Consider the following 13534-nt stretch of genomic DNA (forward strand, 5'->3'; position numbering starts at 1 on the left):
GTTGCCTATAGCAAGCAATCAGATTGCTTCTTTTCTTTTTCCTTTTTAAAAATGAAAGAAGCGATCTGACTGGTTGCTATGGGCAACTTAACCACTCTTCCTCTTCACAGGTTTTGATAAATCCCCCCCCCCCTTTATCCTGGAAAATAGCCCATGCTGTTAGTAAACAGCACATTCCACCTGCCTATTAGCCATGGTCTACCTTTATGCTTGCCTATTACTAAGTGGTCTGTATGGATAGAATAAACTATCGTGTATGCTGCCATGTTCCATGAACTACCGTGGATACTGGGAATCACTGACAAAACTAGACCTCTGGTCTTAACAATAAAGGGCTAAAACTTAACTTTTAATAATTTGTAGTATTTAAACTAGAGCTCACACTAAGTGAGCTAAAAAAAACAAACACCTAAAAAATTTTTTTTTGCACATGACCACACCCCTAATCTGAGTACATATCACAAAAGCACCAAGGCAGAGGTCCAAGATGAGGTCTAAGATAGCAAAATATAGCAACAGGTTGGTGTTCAGGGGGGGGGGATGGAAGAGAGTCAGGAGGTATAGTTAGATGGATGTTAATGGTAGAGTCCCCTTAAGAGCGTAATTTCAGATACTGATGGCCTATTAGAAAGAAAAAAGGGGAACAGTGCTCTCTAGCTCTAAACTACCCTCTCCAACCCCTGCCTTTTGACAGACCCACTTCCTTAACAGGGTGGTCTCCACCACGATGACGTTCCCTCGCCTAATATAAAGTGAGGGATAAAACAATGTAGAGCAAGGCAGAAATTAGAACTTTGTGCTCTCGTTAAACTGTGCACAAATAAATAACACAATATTAAACATCTTATGAACCACATGAAGTCATGTTAAAATTACTAATTACTGTGAAGGTCACACTCATGGTATGGTCAAACACCCAGATATCATGTTCCAATATTATATTCCAACGCGTTTCCCCCATCCAATCACACATGTGTTCATCAGGGAACCTTTAGACCAATAATGTAGATAGAAAGCATATCAAACAGTCAATCAATGAACCTCAGATAGAGACAGTGAAATTGGGCTCAACCAATCTGGTGGTAATGAACCAAATTATTATCATAGACAAAGTATCGCAACACCGATGCACTTCATAGTAAAAACCACAATATCTATAGTGACACTAACATTCTGATGATAGTCAGGCAATTATAAATGCAGAACAATACCCGCATATATTAATACATAATGATAGTGCTAACTATTGGTTTGTGAGGAGTTTTTTTTTTCCTTGTTAATTTTTTAGATCAATATAAATATAAATTTAATTTGAATTATTAGTATGCACTCCTGGCATGCCTTTTATTTTCTAAACAGGCCATTAGTATTAGATCAGCAAGGATCTGACTAGAAGTATCTCTGCTGATCAGCTGTTGAAGGGACTGTGGGTCACTTTTGAGCACTGCTGCCGCATTCATGTTTTTACTTTGCACTATCGCTTAAAAAAGTACAATGAGTGCATATACAAGCTGTAGTAGTCCCATGAGCTTTACAGCCCCATAAAACAGCTGATCAGCAAGGGAGCTGGGAGTCTGACCTCACCATTCCAAAATGAATGGTCGATCCTAGGGATAGGCCTTCACTTTTTAAAAAGGCACTGTCATTTAAAATACTTCTGACAACTCCTAGGGACATGTTAAAAGTTTTGATTGGCCAGAGTCTGGATGTTTAGACCTCCTCTAATCTTCGGAATGAGCAAAGGTAAGTGCTAGCTAAGAGCGTTCACACCCTGACCACTTCCCTTGGACATATTAATAGTTATTTTTACATGACAGGTACACTTTAAAGGATAACCACTTTAAGGCTATGAACATCACATGACTCAGTTATTTCTCTTGAAGAATTGGAGGAAAAGATGCAAGTAAAAGCACCAACATACATGCATTTTATGGCATTTTTTCTACCTATAGAAATCTATGGGAGAAAAACTGATTTCTTTAAAAAGTACCATATCCAGAGCATGGCAATGAGCTGAATAAAGGCACTAAAGTGTGAAAAATAAATGCCATGTTGGTCTGGCACATTTCTCTGCTGACCCTCAGCGAACACCTGGCCACGGCATCTTTGTCCCAAAAAATGCCATGCAGCTGTTTTTTAGGAATTTTTGTATGCTACGACCAGATGTTAGTTGGGAGTAAGTCTCCTAGGTATCCACAGTGCAAGACCCAAAGCTGTAGAATTAAATGGTTCTGACTACCTGATAGCTGTAGGTAGAATGCAATGGTGCTGGGACTCGCATCGTTATGATTACTTGACAGCCATAGAATGTAATGGTGCTGGGACTAGCATGGTTATGATTAATTGATAGCCATAGAATGTAATGGTGCTGGGATTCGCAGTGCTTATGGCTACTTGATATTAAGCGCCACTACCTATCAAGTACTTACATGTGGATGGGAGCAGGGGCAATGGCCACTCTGATCAGGTACTGAATTAATAAACCACGTAATTTAAAATTTATGATTGTGTTCAGGGCTGCACTATGGTATTTTTTCATATACGTCTTAAATATAGTGGAATACTAGCAAAATAACATTGAATACGTTGTCAGAATAAATGTCATCTTTTATCAAGGCATCAAAACTCAGGGACTCATCTTTGATGGTTATAAACAATGCATTCCAAGCACTGAAACCACTATAACTATACATAGTCTAAATGTATAAAAGGAACAAAATAGAATAGTGAAAGTATACACTGAATAATGATGATAATCTTCTTATGTGAAAATAAGGGTGAACCTCCTTATTTAAAAATGAGGGTAAGCACCCATGTAGGGGAAATGCTGCCGATTTTACCTACATATTTGTGTACAGTAGCTGTCAAGCAGAAAGGATTTGATATTGTATCTGAATGATACAGACAATTTCTGAGGTTCACATTTTGCAATATGTAGCAAATCTATTTCTGTTAAAGATTTTCACTGTGGATTTCACCCATTTGAAGTACTGGAGTCAAATCCACAGTAAATCCACAGCACACCCTGCAGGAACTTTACATAAAAAATACACAGATTCTGCTGCAAATATGCTGCAAAACCTGTGGCACAATATTACACTGCATGTGGATCTACCCTAATAGCTATACGCATACAGTATGATAATCCAACATATTTGTGTATTGTGCATGCTCTGGTCTAAGATCTGGTCAACATGCTACTAAACCTACGAAACCGTGGTGAATCCACAATGATTCCACAGAAAGATAAGCATATGCTACATGAAGATTTAACTAAGGCTTGTACCCCACGTGGAAGAGTAAAATCCATTTTAAAAATCCATAACATTTCCACATTTAATAAGCATGTGGTGGATTTGTACATCAATACGAACATAAACTCAGAAACTATAGGCAAGGATTGTTACCTCTAGAATACAAATATGTTGCAAACAGTAAATATATTTTATAATCCATGTTCACACTACTGTTATGGATTCGGAACAGATGTGTGCTTTCTTAATTTATTATTAAATTTAGCTTATCATTTAACATATCCTGAGAAATATGGTGTCAGATTACCAGCTTTTCACAACAACACGATTTAGTGACACAGTCATAGATGTATATGCTGTATAGACACCCAGTGATTGTTATATAAATGTTATATAAATTATTTTAATGTGTTCGGATGGCATATCCTGATATTGTGTTAAATCGGTTTGATCAGATTGATTTGGAATCTTCAAGCAAACCAGAGATAAGGCAAATGTGGACACTTCTGTATGTCAGATGTGTTTTCAAATGGATCCCAACCAATCCTGATACATCTCATTGACTAATAAAGGATCATATAGTTTTCTGATGGGGTTCTATAATCTTCAAAGGACTAAAAATTCATACTCATAGCAATGACAAGGACACATAGCTAAAAACGCTATGTGTTCTGTATTAAGTGACACAATAGAGCTCGACTTCAGTACCGGAATATATGGACTGGTATAATATCTCAGCTTCACTTCAACTTCGTCCACAGCTATTCATTCTGTTTTGTAAATTAGGAATTTTTATAGTATAATAAAACTAGAAATAAACAAAACAAATGATGATATATTTACTTCTCATTTCAGTAAATATTTTACATTTCTAAGTAATAAATATTATGCTACAGATTAAATTTCCCATTTTAGTTCGGTATTCAGCACTGTCTAGTGTTTTAAGAAGCTCCTCGCAGTCCATGGTATTCTGGGGTATACAGCATATGCGTATAGTCTTTGTACAGAATTTAAAGATAAGGAAACCTATTAGAGTCTTGTTATATCAACAACATTGAATACTATTGTGTGATAGTTTACACAGTCAGTATTTAATATTTGTACAGGTCTGCATAATATATACTGTAGTCCCATGTAAACTGATCTCTCTACCCTAACCAGGATGTTTTTTTTCATAGATGACATTTGCCCTAGATAGAGTTTTTATATGTAAATGTTCCTTTCTACTTTACAATAGAGTATGAAAATATTAATATGAATCTGTTGTTCAGACATTAAAAACCTAGAAGGCAATAATTGCTGTAAACAGTCAGCGACAGGGTCTCCTCTGTCCCCATTACAACATGACAAATGGCTTCTAATTGTAATGTACAGTATACATACATGACACTAATGAACGGAAGCCAATTGGATCCCAGATCTTTTGTCCTTGTAGGAAGAAGGTTATAGCCAGAGAAGATTTACAGAACATAGAGTACTTTTGAATGTCTGGAAATCATATTTTAGTTCATAAGACAGAATGCAGTATGCAGAAGTGGAAATGTGCTTATGTGGATACTGTAATGTATTACATGAAAACCTAAATAAGAATGCATAGTCAAACAGTACTGGTCCATTCTTACAGTAGCAGTATTTCTTTCTCTAAATGCTCTTACATTCTTCCCACCGCTGTGCGATCTTAAAGCGTAATCTTTTAAATGAAGACACTTCATTTGTTTGCAAATTAATTTTTAAATAAGAAAGTAAGACATGACATCCCAGTGACAATAAAAAGAAAAGATTTATTAGTGTGCGAACATCTGCCTGCAGACCGCAGCCAACTGTGTGTGCTCATTTAAGACTATACTTGGAAAGCCTTCCAGATACATTTACCTAGAGATTTTGCACTAGCACTTCCCATCTGACAGGAATCATCCAGCTGGGTCTGATGAATAATGGTGGAAGGCAGCTCCTATCAGTAGTGATTGATTTACAGTTCGCTGAATGACCAATGTCCTGTCCTAGAAGGACATTTCATTTATAAAAGGGAGTGCATGAAGTTCCAATCTTCATTTTCCTAGTCATTGACCCCATTCAGATTTTATCTTTTATCTCCACCCATCCACAACCAATGGACAACCCCCCCCCCACCAACACCACCTTTTTAGCACCCCCCACACACACATATTCAATGCAAAGTACATATAACCATGAGGATGACCTCCTTTCCCCATTTCCATTCTGCTTCCAGCTCTACCATAAGTAGATTGCACAGCTCTGTTCTATGCAAGTTCTAATATGCTCCTTTGTACTGAGGCTACAGTGTCCCAGGCTGGTCCTGGACTAGCCCCAACTCAGTGTTTACCAACCAGGTGCCTTCAGGTGTTGCAAAACGACAACTCTCAGCATGCTGGGAAACCTGGTTGGGAAACAATGCCCTAAGTATTGTGTTGTGCTGACTTCACACTGTGACTAGGTGATACATGACAAGGGTCTTTACTAATCATTTTGTTTTCCTTTTCAGGCTATCTGACTTTTCATACTAAACAGATCCGGTTCCGTAAAAGAAAACAAAACAACAACAACAAAAAAAGAATCATTGATGAGCACCATGGTATTATCCCAGGGTGTTACCAACTCAGCTTATGGAGCTGAAGAGCAGCAGATGTCAGATGGGTGACACTTGCAATCAGCAGCAATTAAGTAATCACCGGGCTTTGTAGCTAAGCATGGCAAGTTCTGGGGGGGGGGGAAAAAGAAGCAAAAAAAGCATAAAAAAGAAACTCCCAGGAAGAGTGAGAAGGAAGCCAAGTTGCTGGAGGATTGTGTGGCTCTGCCCAACCAGAGCAGCTTAGGTGATTTGCTTCCTTGGACATTGCAGCAATGAATATTTCATGAAGACCTCATAATAATATGGAAAGAGACACAGACTAAGCATTGCACTCATGTGATCTGACCCTGCCATGTCTCCCTGCAACATCTCAGTATGTATATACTGGACCAATCTATATTGATTAATCTTGTTAGCATGTGCTCCATTATCTAGTATTGCCATACTCATTCAGAAGAAATGACAAGCAGTAGAGGATGACTTACCTGCAGGTGATGGGTGTCCTTCAGCTCTGCCTTGTCAGGAACACTGTCTACAAGGAATCACTCTCTTCCCTGCTGCTCCTAGACTGCTGGAACAGGCACACAATAGGTATGGGGAGAAAAGGGGGATCTGCCTATTGGTGACAGCTGATCTTTATTACAAGCAGCCTTAGCATTGTAGGCACAGAGTGAGGATCAGCAATAAATAACCCCCCCTCCCTAAGTTTGTGCTGGGGGTAATAGAGTAGACTGAGCTGAGCTGACACTATGCTGCTAGGAGTGAAGCATCTTCAGCAGCACACTGCAGCCTCCCCGGCATCCCTCCTGTGGGAAGGCAGGACACAGCTCAGCTCTTGTAGCCCATTGGCTCCCTGCTTAGGATGCTGCCCTGAATATCCAATCTAGCAGCACAAATACATCTTGCATCGCCCATCCCATGTATTACTATCCCCCAGATGGGCAGGGGCAAGGGAGGAAGGAGATCCCTGCGAATGACAATCAAGGACACCGTGTGAGTCCTCTGGACCAGCAAAGTGACCCTGGCTTCCTCTGCAACATGTGTATCCAGCAGGGAAGGCAGCACATCTGGCTGTGACCTGTCTGGGTCCCAGAGCACCCCTGCCTCCTGGGACTGCCTGCTTGTGATTTATCAACCACAACAAAGCATGGAGTGCTGGGGGATGGGGCAGGCTGCCAGGGTACCATCATACATTGTAGTTATGTGCTGCTGGGACCCACTGTGGAATTGCTTCTGGCTTATTCATAGATTTATTTATTTATTTATTTTTATTTTATCAACTCTGCTGGCTTACAGCTACACAGTATATAGCAGTGCTTCCCAACCAGGGTGCCTACAGCTGTTGCAAAACTACAAATCCCAGCATGCCCGGACAGCCGAAGGCTGTCCGGGCATGCTGGGAGTTGTAGTTTTGCAACAGCTGGAGGCACCCTGGTTGGGAAACACTGATATATATATATATATATATATATATATATATACATATACACACACACACACTATATGTAGAATGCCTCTTCAGCACAACACAATACATGCTGGGAGTTGTAGTTTTGCAACAGCTGGAGGCACCCTGGTTGGGAAACACACACACACACACATATATATATATATATATATATATATATATATATATATATATATATACACACACACTATACGTAGAATGCCTCTTCAGCACAATACAGATTCTCCAAAAAAGGAACTGCCCTACAAGTCATCTTGGGATGCCCCATTTTCTGTGCAGAATCAAAAGAGAAGCCCCCAAGCAGTGGAGTGCAGCTGTGTTTAAAGCTGATACATTGCAGTCAGCACTCTATCTCCCTGGTGCTGCAGCTGACACACAAGCTGATGTGGGAGTGGAGGAGGGGCTGTTGGGGGAAAGGAACAGAAGCATTTAACTCTGCCAGTGCCAATGGTGCTGCTGGGGATAGACAGATGGCTGCATATGTTCCTCCTCACTGAAACCCTTCTTTTGTTACCTAAAATGTCAGTGAATGGGAAGGTCTGGCTGACCCTGCTCATCCTGTTATCTTATAAGAGCACATGGATGCGGATTATTATTTAATGAGCTTTTATAGAGTTAATGTAAACAGTGCTAAGGCCACAATAAACATTTCTAGAAATAACATCCTGCTGGTGGCTAAATGGCTTTCAAAGGCTATACAGTAGAATCCGTGAATGAATGTTTTATAGAACGGCGCTTATTGAACCGCTAATAACTACAGAGAGCCTCGGTCACGTGACAAGACAGAAATAAGTCGCCAGATGCTCATTGTTTTGTGTTTGTTTGTGTATTGATGTTACGTGTGTCAGGGCTTTGTTCCTAAAGCGGTCATGACGGCAAACCCCTTTAACTTAAAGGGAACCTCCAGGGGGAAAACTTTTTTTTTTTAAATCAACTGGTGCCAGAAAGTTAAACAGATTTGTAAATGACTTCTATAAAAAAAAAAATCTTAATCCTTCCAGTACTTATTAGCAGCTGTATGCTACAGAGGAAATTCTATTCTTTTTGAATGTCTTTTTTTTTGTCTTGTCCACAGTGCTCTCAGCTGCCACCTGATGCCTGTATCAGGAACTGTCCAGAGCAGGAGAAAATCCCCATAGCAAACCTATACTTCTCTGGACAGTTCCTGACACAGACAGAGGTGTCAGCAGAGAGCACTGTGGACAAGACAAAAAAGAAATTCAAAAAGAAAAGAAATTCCAAAAGAAAATAATTTTCTCTGTAGCATACAGATGCTAAAAAGTACTGGACGGGTAAAGATTTTTTAATAGAAGTCATTTACAAATCTGAGTCCTTGGCTGGCTCCCGCGATATAACGTGGGGTCACGCGGTATCGGGTCGGTCCTGGCATGTATCTGATCACGGTGCCGCTCGCTATTAACCCTTTAGACGCGGTGTTCAAAGTTGAACGCCGTGTCTAAAACAAAAGTAAAACCTTCCGGGCTTCTCAATGGGGCTGATTGGGACCACTGCAGTGAAAATGCGGTGCCCCGATCAGCTGGAACGTGGGCGGAGGTCCTCTTACCTTCCTCCGGCGTGTCCCTTCGGCGATTGATTGCTCCAAGCCTGAGATGCAGGCTTGAGCAATCGACCGCCGATAACACTGATCAATGCAAAGCTATGGCTTTGCAGTGAACAGTGCTGGCAATCAGTGTGTGCAGTGTTATAGCCCCCTATGGGAGCTATAACACTGCAAAAAAAAAGTGTAAAAAAAAAGTTAGCAAATGTGATTTAACTCATTCCTTAACAAAAGTTAAAATCACCCCCCATTTCCCATAAAAAAAACACCATGTAAATAAAAATAAATATAACCATATGTGGTATCGCCGCATGCGTAAATGTCCGAACTATAAAAATATATCATTAATTAACCCGCAGGGTCAATGGCGTACGCGCAAAAAAATTCCAAAGTCCAAAGTAGCGTATTTTTGGTCGCCTTTTATATCATGAAAAAATGAATAAAAAGCGATCAAAAAGTCCGATCATTACAAAAATTGTACCGCTAAAAACTTCAGATCACTGCACAAAAATGATCCCTCATACCGCCCCATACCCAGAAAAACAAAAAAGTTATAGGGGTCAGAAGATGACAATTTTAAACGTATAAATTTCCGTGCATGTAGTTATGATTTTTTCCAGAAGTACGACAAAAATCAAACCTATATAAGAAGGGTATAATGTTAATCATATGGACCTACAGAATAAAGATCAGGTGTAATTTTTACTGAAAAAATGTACTGCGTAGAAACGGAAGCCCCCAAAAGTTACAAAGTGGCGTTTTTCTTCAATTTCGTCGCACAAGGATTTGTTTTTTCATTTTGCTGTAGATTTTTGGGTAAAATGACTGATGTCACTGCAAAGTAGAATTGGTGGTGCAAACAATAAGCCATAATATGGATTTTTAGGTGCAAAATTGAAAGGGTTATGATTTTTAAAAGGTGAGGAGGAAAAAACGAAAGTGCAAAAAACAAAAAACCCTGCATCCTTAAGGGGTTAACTTTCTAGCATCAGTTTATTAAAAAAAAAAAAAAAAAAAAGTTTTCCACCGTAGTACCCCCGTTAACTTAAAGAAGCTTTTGGATTTCTCTAGGATAATGTTGACCAGTGTTTCCCAACCAGGATGCCACTAGCTGTTACAAAACTACAACTCCCAGCATGCTCAGACAGCCTTTGGCTACATAGTGACACAATGTCGCCTTTCAGTTTTAATTTCTTTTTCCAATAGTTGAACACTGAGGATGGTTTATGGCAACCATTCAATTGTACAGCAACTTGCGGGTGACATGGTGTAATAGTAAACAAACATGCCAGTAGGTGATACCATGCCTGCAGAACAGTACCTGTACCTAGGCCTCACTCACTGACAAGTGCAGTTGCCCATAGCAACCAGAGTGCTTTTTTTTTTTTTTTTTTTTAAAGGCCTCTGAAAAATGAAAAGAATAAATCTGATTGGATGCTGTGGGCAACTGCACCCCTCTTTCTCTACACAGGATTTGATAAATCTCCCTATGGGGGAGATTTATCAAAACCTGTGTAGAGAAAGAGGGGTGCAGTTGCCCATAGCAACCAATCAGACTTCTTTCAATTTTTCAGAGGCCTATTTTAAAATGAAAGGAGCACTCTAATTGGTTGCTATGGGTAATTACACTAGTCTTCCTCTACACAGGTTTTAATAAATCTCCCTCAAAATGGCCACTCAGTGTAGGGGATGGGCAAGCATCATTATAATAGGGAGGGTACCGGTTGAGGGTGTCACAGCACTTGTGCAAGGGTTGTGGCCTCTTTGCTTCCTACCAAGAGAAATGTTGATACAGCACTCAGCAGGTGGGATAATGTTAACATAAAATGACATTCTTTATCCCATCTAGGCACACTATGCAATGTTTAAATCAAGGTATGTATGGTTGTTAAGCACATCACAACTTATATATATATAAATATATATATATATATATATATATATATATATATATATATATATTCTATGTACAAATCCCCACTACCAATTAAAGACATCGTACAGACACCACCAGTCCTATCCAATACCTGATTGGGGACATCATAAATGATATAATATATTACAGGGGTACTCCCGTGGAAACCAGTAAATCAACTGGTGCCAGAAAGTTAAACAGATTTGTAAATCACTTCTATTAAAAAAAATCTTAATCCTTCCAGTACTTTTTAGGGGCTGTATACTAAAGAGAAATCCAAAAAAGAAATGCATTTCCTCTGATATCATGACCACAGTGCTCTCTGCTGACCTCTGCTGTCCATTTTAGGAACTATCCAGAGCTGGAGAACATCCCCATAGCAAACATATGCTGCTCTGGACAGTTCTTAAAATGGACAGCAGAGGTCAGCAGAGAGCACTGTGGTCATGACATCAGATGAAATGCATTTCTTTTTTGGATTTCTCTTTAGTATACAGCCCCTAAAAAGTGCTGGAAGAATTAAGATTTTTTAATAGAAGTGATTTACAAATCTGTTTAACTTTCTGGCACCAGTTGATTTAAAAAATAAAAAATAAAGTTTTCCATGGGAGTACCCCTTAAAAGCATAACTGCAAGTACGCAGCAGGATATCTCTTTTAATCTCCCTCAACTTTGTAGCCCTAGACTTTACCCGAGACTACAGCAATCAGAATACAGATTTTCTTGAAGACCCATAGGCTGGCATGGACTTGAGACTAATTTGTATCCTGATTACAATAGTCTCGGGCTATAAAGTTGAGGGACATCTAAACATATCTTTCTGCTGGAGCATAATTAAAGTTATGCTTTCACTGTACATATTTCCTTTTTTTATTAAAGTGCATGAAGTGTACAATCACCATGTCGCCCATACTATAATCCATTCCCAATAAGACATATTTATATATAATATAAGACTTACAGAATGATTATAGATCCCAAAGTACTGTCTCAGATGTTGAGCACACTGCACATGTGTCAGCATGCAGGGATGCTCATTAAATGTGCGCTTTCTATGTAATCACCACTTCATATAATCGCTATCAGGGAGACCAGAACGATTCGGGCTAATAAAAACATGCATGCTGGAGCAGTGTTTACCTGAAGTCAATGAACTAGTGTTGGTCTTTACTGCTAAAGTTATGTACATACAAAGTTGTGTGAGGGTATATTCACACGGAAGAATTTCCACACTTCTGCAAAAATTCTGTTCAGCAAAGCTTGCTGAATGGAATTGCGGAATTCTGCCAGAATTGTGGCAAAATTGCGACAGAATTTCTGTGTTCTCCAAACAAAGAATTCTGCTCAAATTCAAGCCCTATTGAATTCAATGGGGTTCCGCAGTGGAATTTCGCAAAATATAACACTGGTCTTATATTTTTGTGGAATGCCAACCGCAAAAATTCTGCTGTGTTAATGGGACTGCAGAGTCTTCTGCAGAATTCCACAGGGAAATTTTGCCGTGTGAACATACCCGAACTGAGAAAATGGAGGCCATGGACATTAATTTATGTCAAAAAATATAAACAATAAGGGCCAACCATATAAAGAGTCTTCCAGTACACCATATACACACAATATACACACTTGTGGGTCTAAATGTGATACACTCAGTATCAGATACCACCAATTACTGCATAGGGGGCTTTCTACTTTTCAGGGGGACCATTCAAGACACCATCGCGATCCCGAGGCAGGGGTCACAAAGCCTTACTGTGGAGTATATATCTTGTTCCAAAACCCACATCTGATATATCCAGGCCGGCATGCCCCACATGGGCCATAAAGGATGACCTCAGGTTACATATTCATAGTCCTTTATAGTACTCAAGAAATAACAGAAACTGGCAAAAGCTGTATCAGTCACTGCTCCAACATTGCTTAGATCTTCAAAGCCAATGCAGCAGCTCACAACATCTCTTCAGCTTCCTGATAACATCCTACTGCCAGGGAACCAAAGAGGAAAACATAAAATCAATAAAACATCTAGGTCAAAGTGTCAAATGCAATTTACCTATATACAAACATAAGCCCTACAATCCTGACAGTACCTTGTATTCTATATTCTGACAATTTCATGTAATGCATTTGTAACGCCGTGCGCTCCGGGTCCCGCTTCCCCTCTGGAGTGCTCGCGGCGTCACTTCCCTGCTTGCAGTGCCCTGGTCAGCGAGTCTGACCGGGAGCACTGCTCTGTGTCCCTCGGCGGGGATGCGATCCCCGTGGTGGGACGTGCCCGTCCGCGGGTCGCATCCCGTGTCACTCACCGGCCCTGTCCTTCTGCTCAGTCCCGGCGTGCGCAGCCCCGCTCTCTAGGGCGCGCGCGCCGGGTCTCTCAGATTTAAAGGGCCAGTGCACCATTAATTGGTGCCTGGCCCAATTAGTTCCTAACACTCCCTACACTATTTAAGCCCGCTTCCCCTTCCTGTCCCTGCCGGATCTTGTTGCCTTGTGCCCTGAGAATGCGTTTCTGTGTGTTCCATTGCCTGTGTATCCAGACCCTTGCCGTTGCCCCTGACTACGAACCATTGCTGCCTGCCCAGACCTTCTGCTACGTCCAACCTTGCTCTTGCCTTACCCTTGTGTACCGTGCCTGTCTCAGCTGTCAGTGAGGTTGAGTCGCTATCGGATGGAACGACCTGTGGGTTACCTGCCGCTGCAAGTCCATCCCACTTTGCGGCGGGCTCTGGTGAAAACCAGTAACCCCTTG

At 40.4% G+C, this 13534-nt stretch overlaps 1 protein-coding gene across 5 annotated transcripts in view; it reads right to left on the reverse strand.

The window, feature by feature from the left end:
• Positions 1 to 6662, reverse strand: part of SYT1 (synaptotagmin 1) — a 608991-nt gene extending 602329 nt beyond the window's left edge. For 2 of the 5 annotated variants that reach the window (XM_056574050.1, XM_056574051.1), the window contains exon 1: positions 6330 to 6662. The gene's annotated coding sequence lies outside the window, so the exon portion shown is untranslated. The remainder of the gene's footprint in view (positions 1 to 6329) is intronic. The other 3 variants (XM_056574054.1, XM_056574055.1, XM_056574053.1) reach the window with 2 other exon arrangements.
• Positions 6663 to 13534: the final 6872 nt, after the last annotated feature.

This window comes from Hyla sarda, chromosome 4 (genome assembly GCF_029499605.1).
Source record: "Hyla sarda isolate aHylSar1 chromosome 4, aHylSar1.hap1, whole genome shotgun sequence".
Taxonomy (NCBI): domain Eukaryota; kingdom Metazoa; phylum Chordata; class Amphibia; order Anura; family Hylidae; genus Hyla; species Hyla sarda.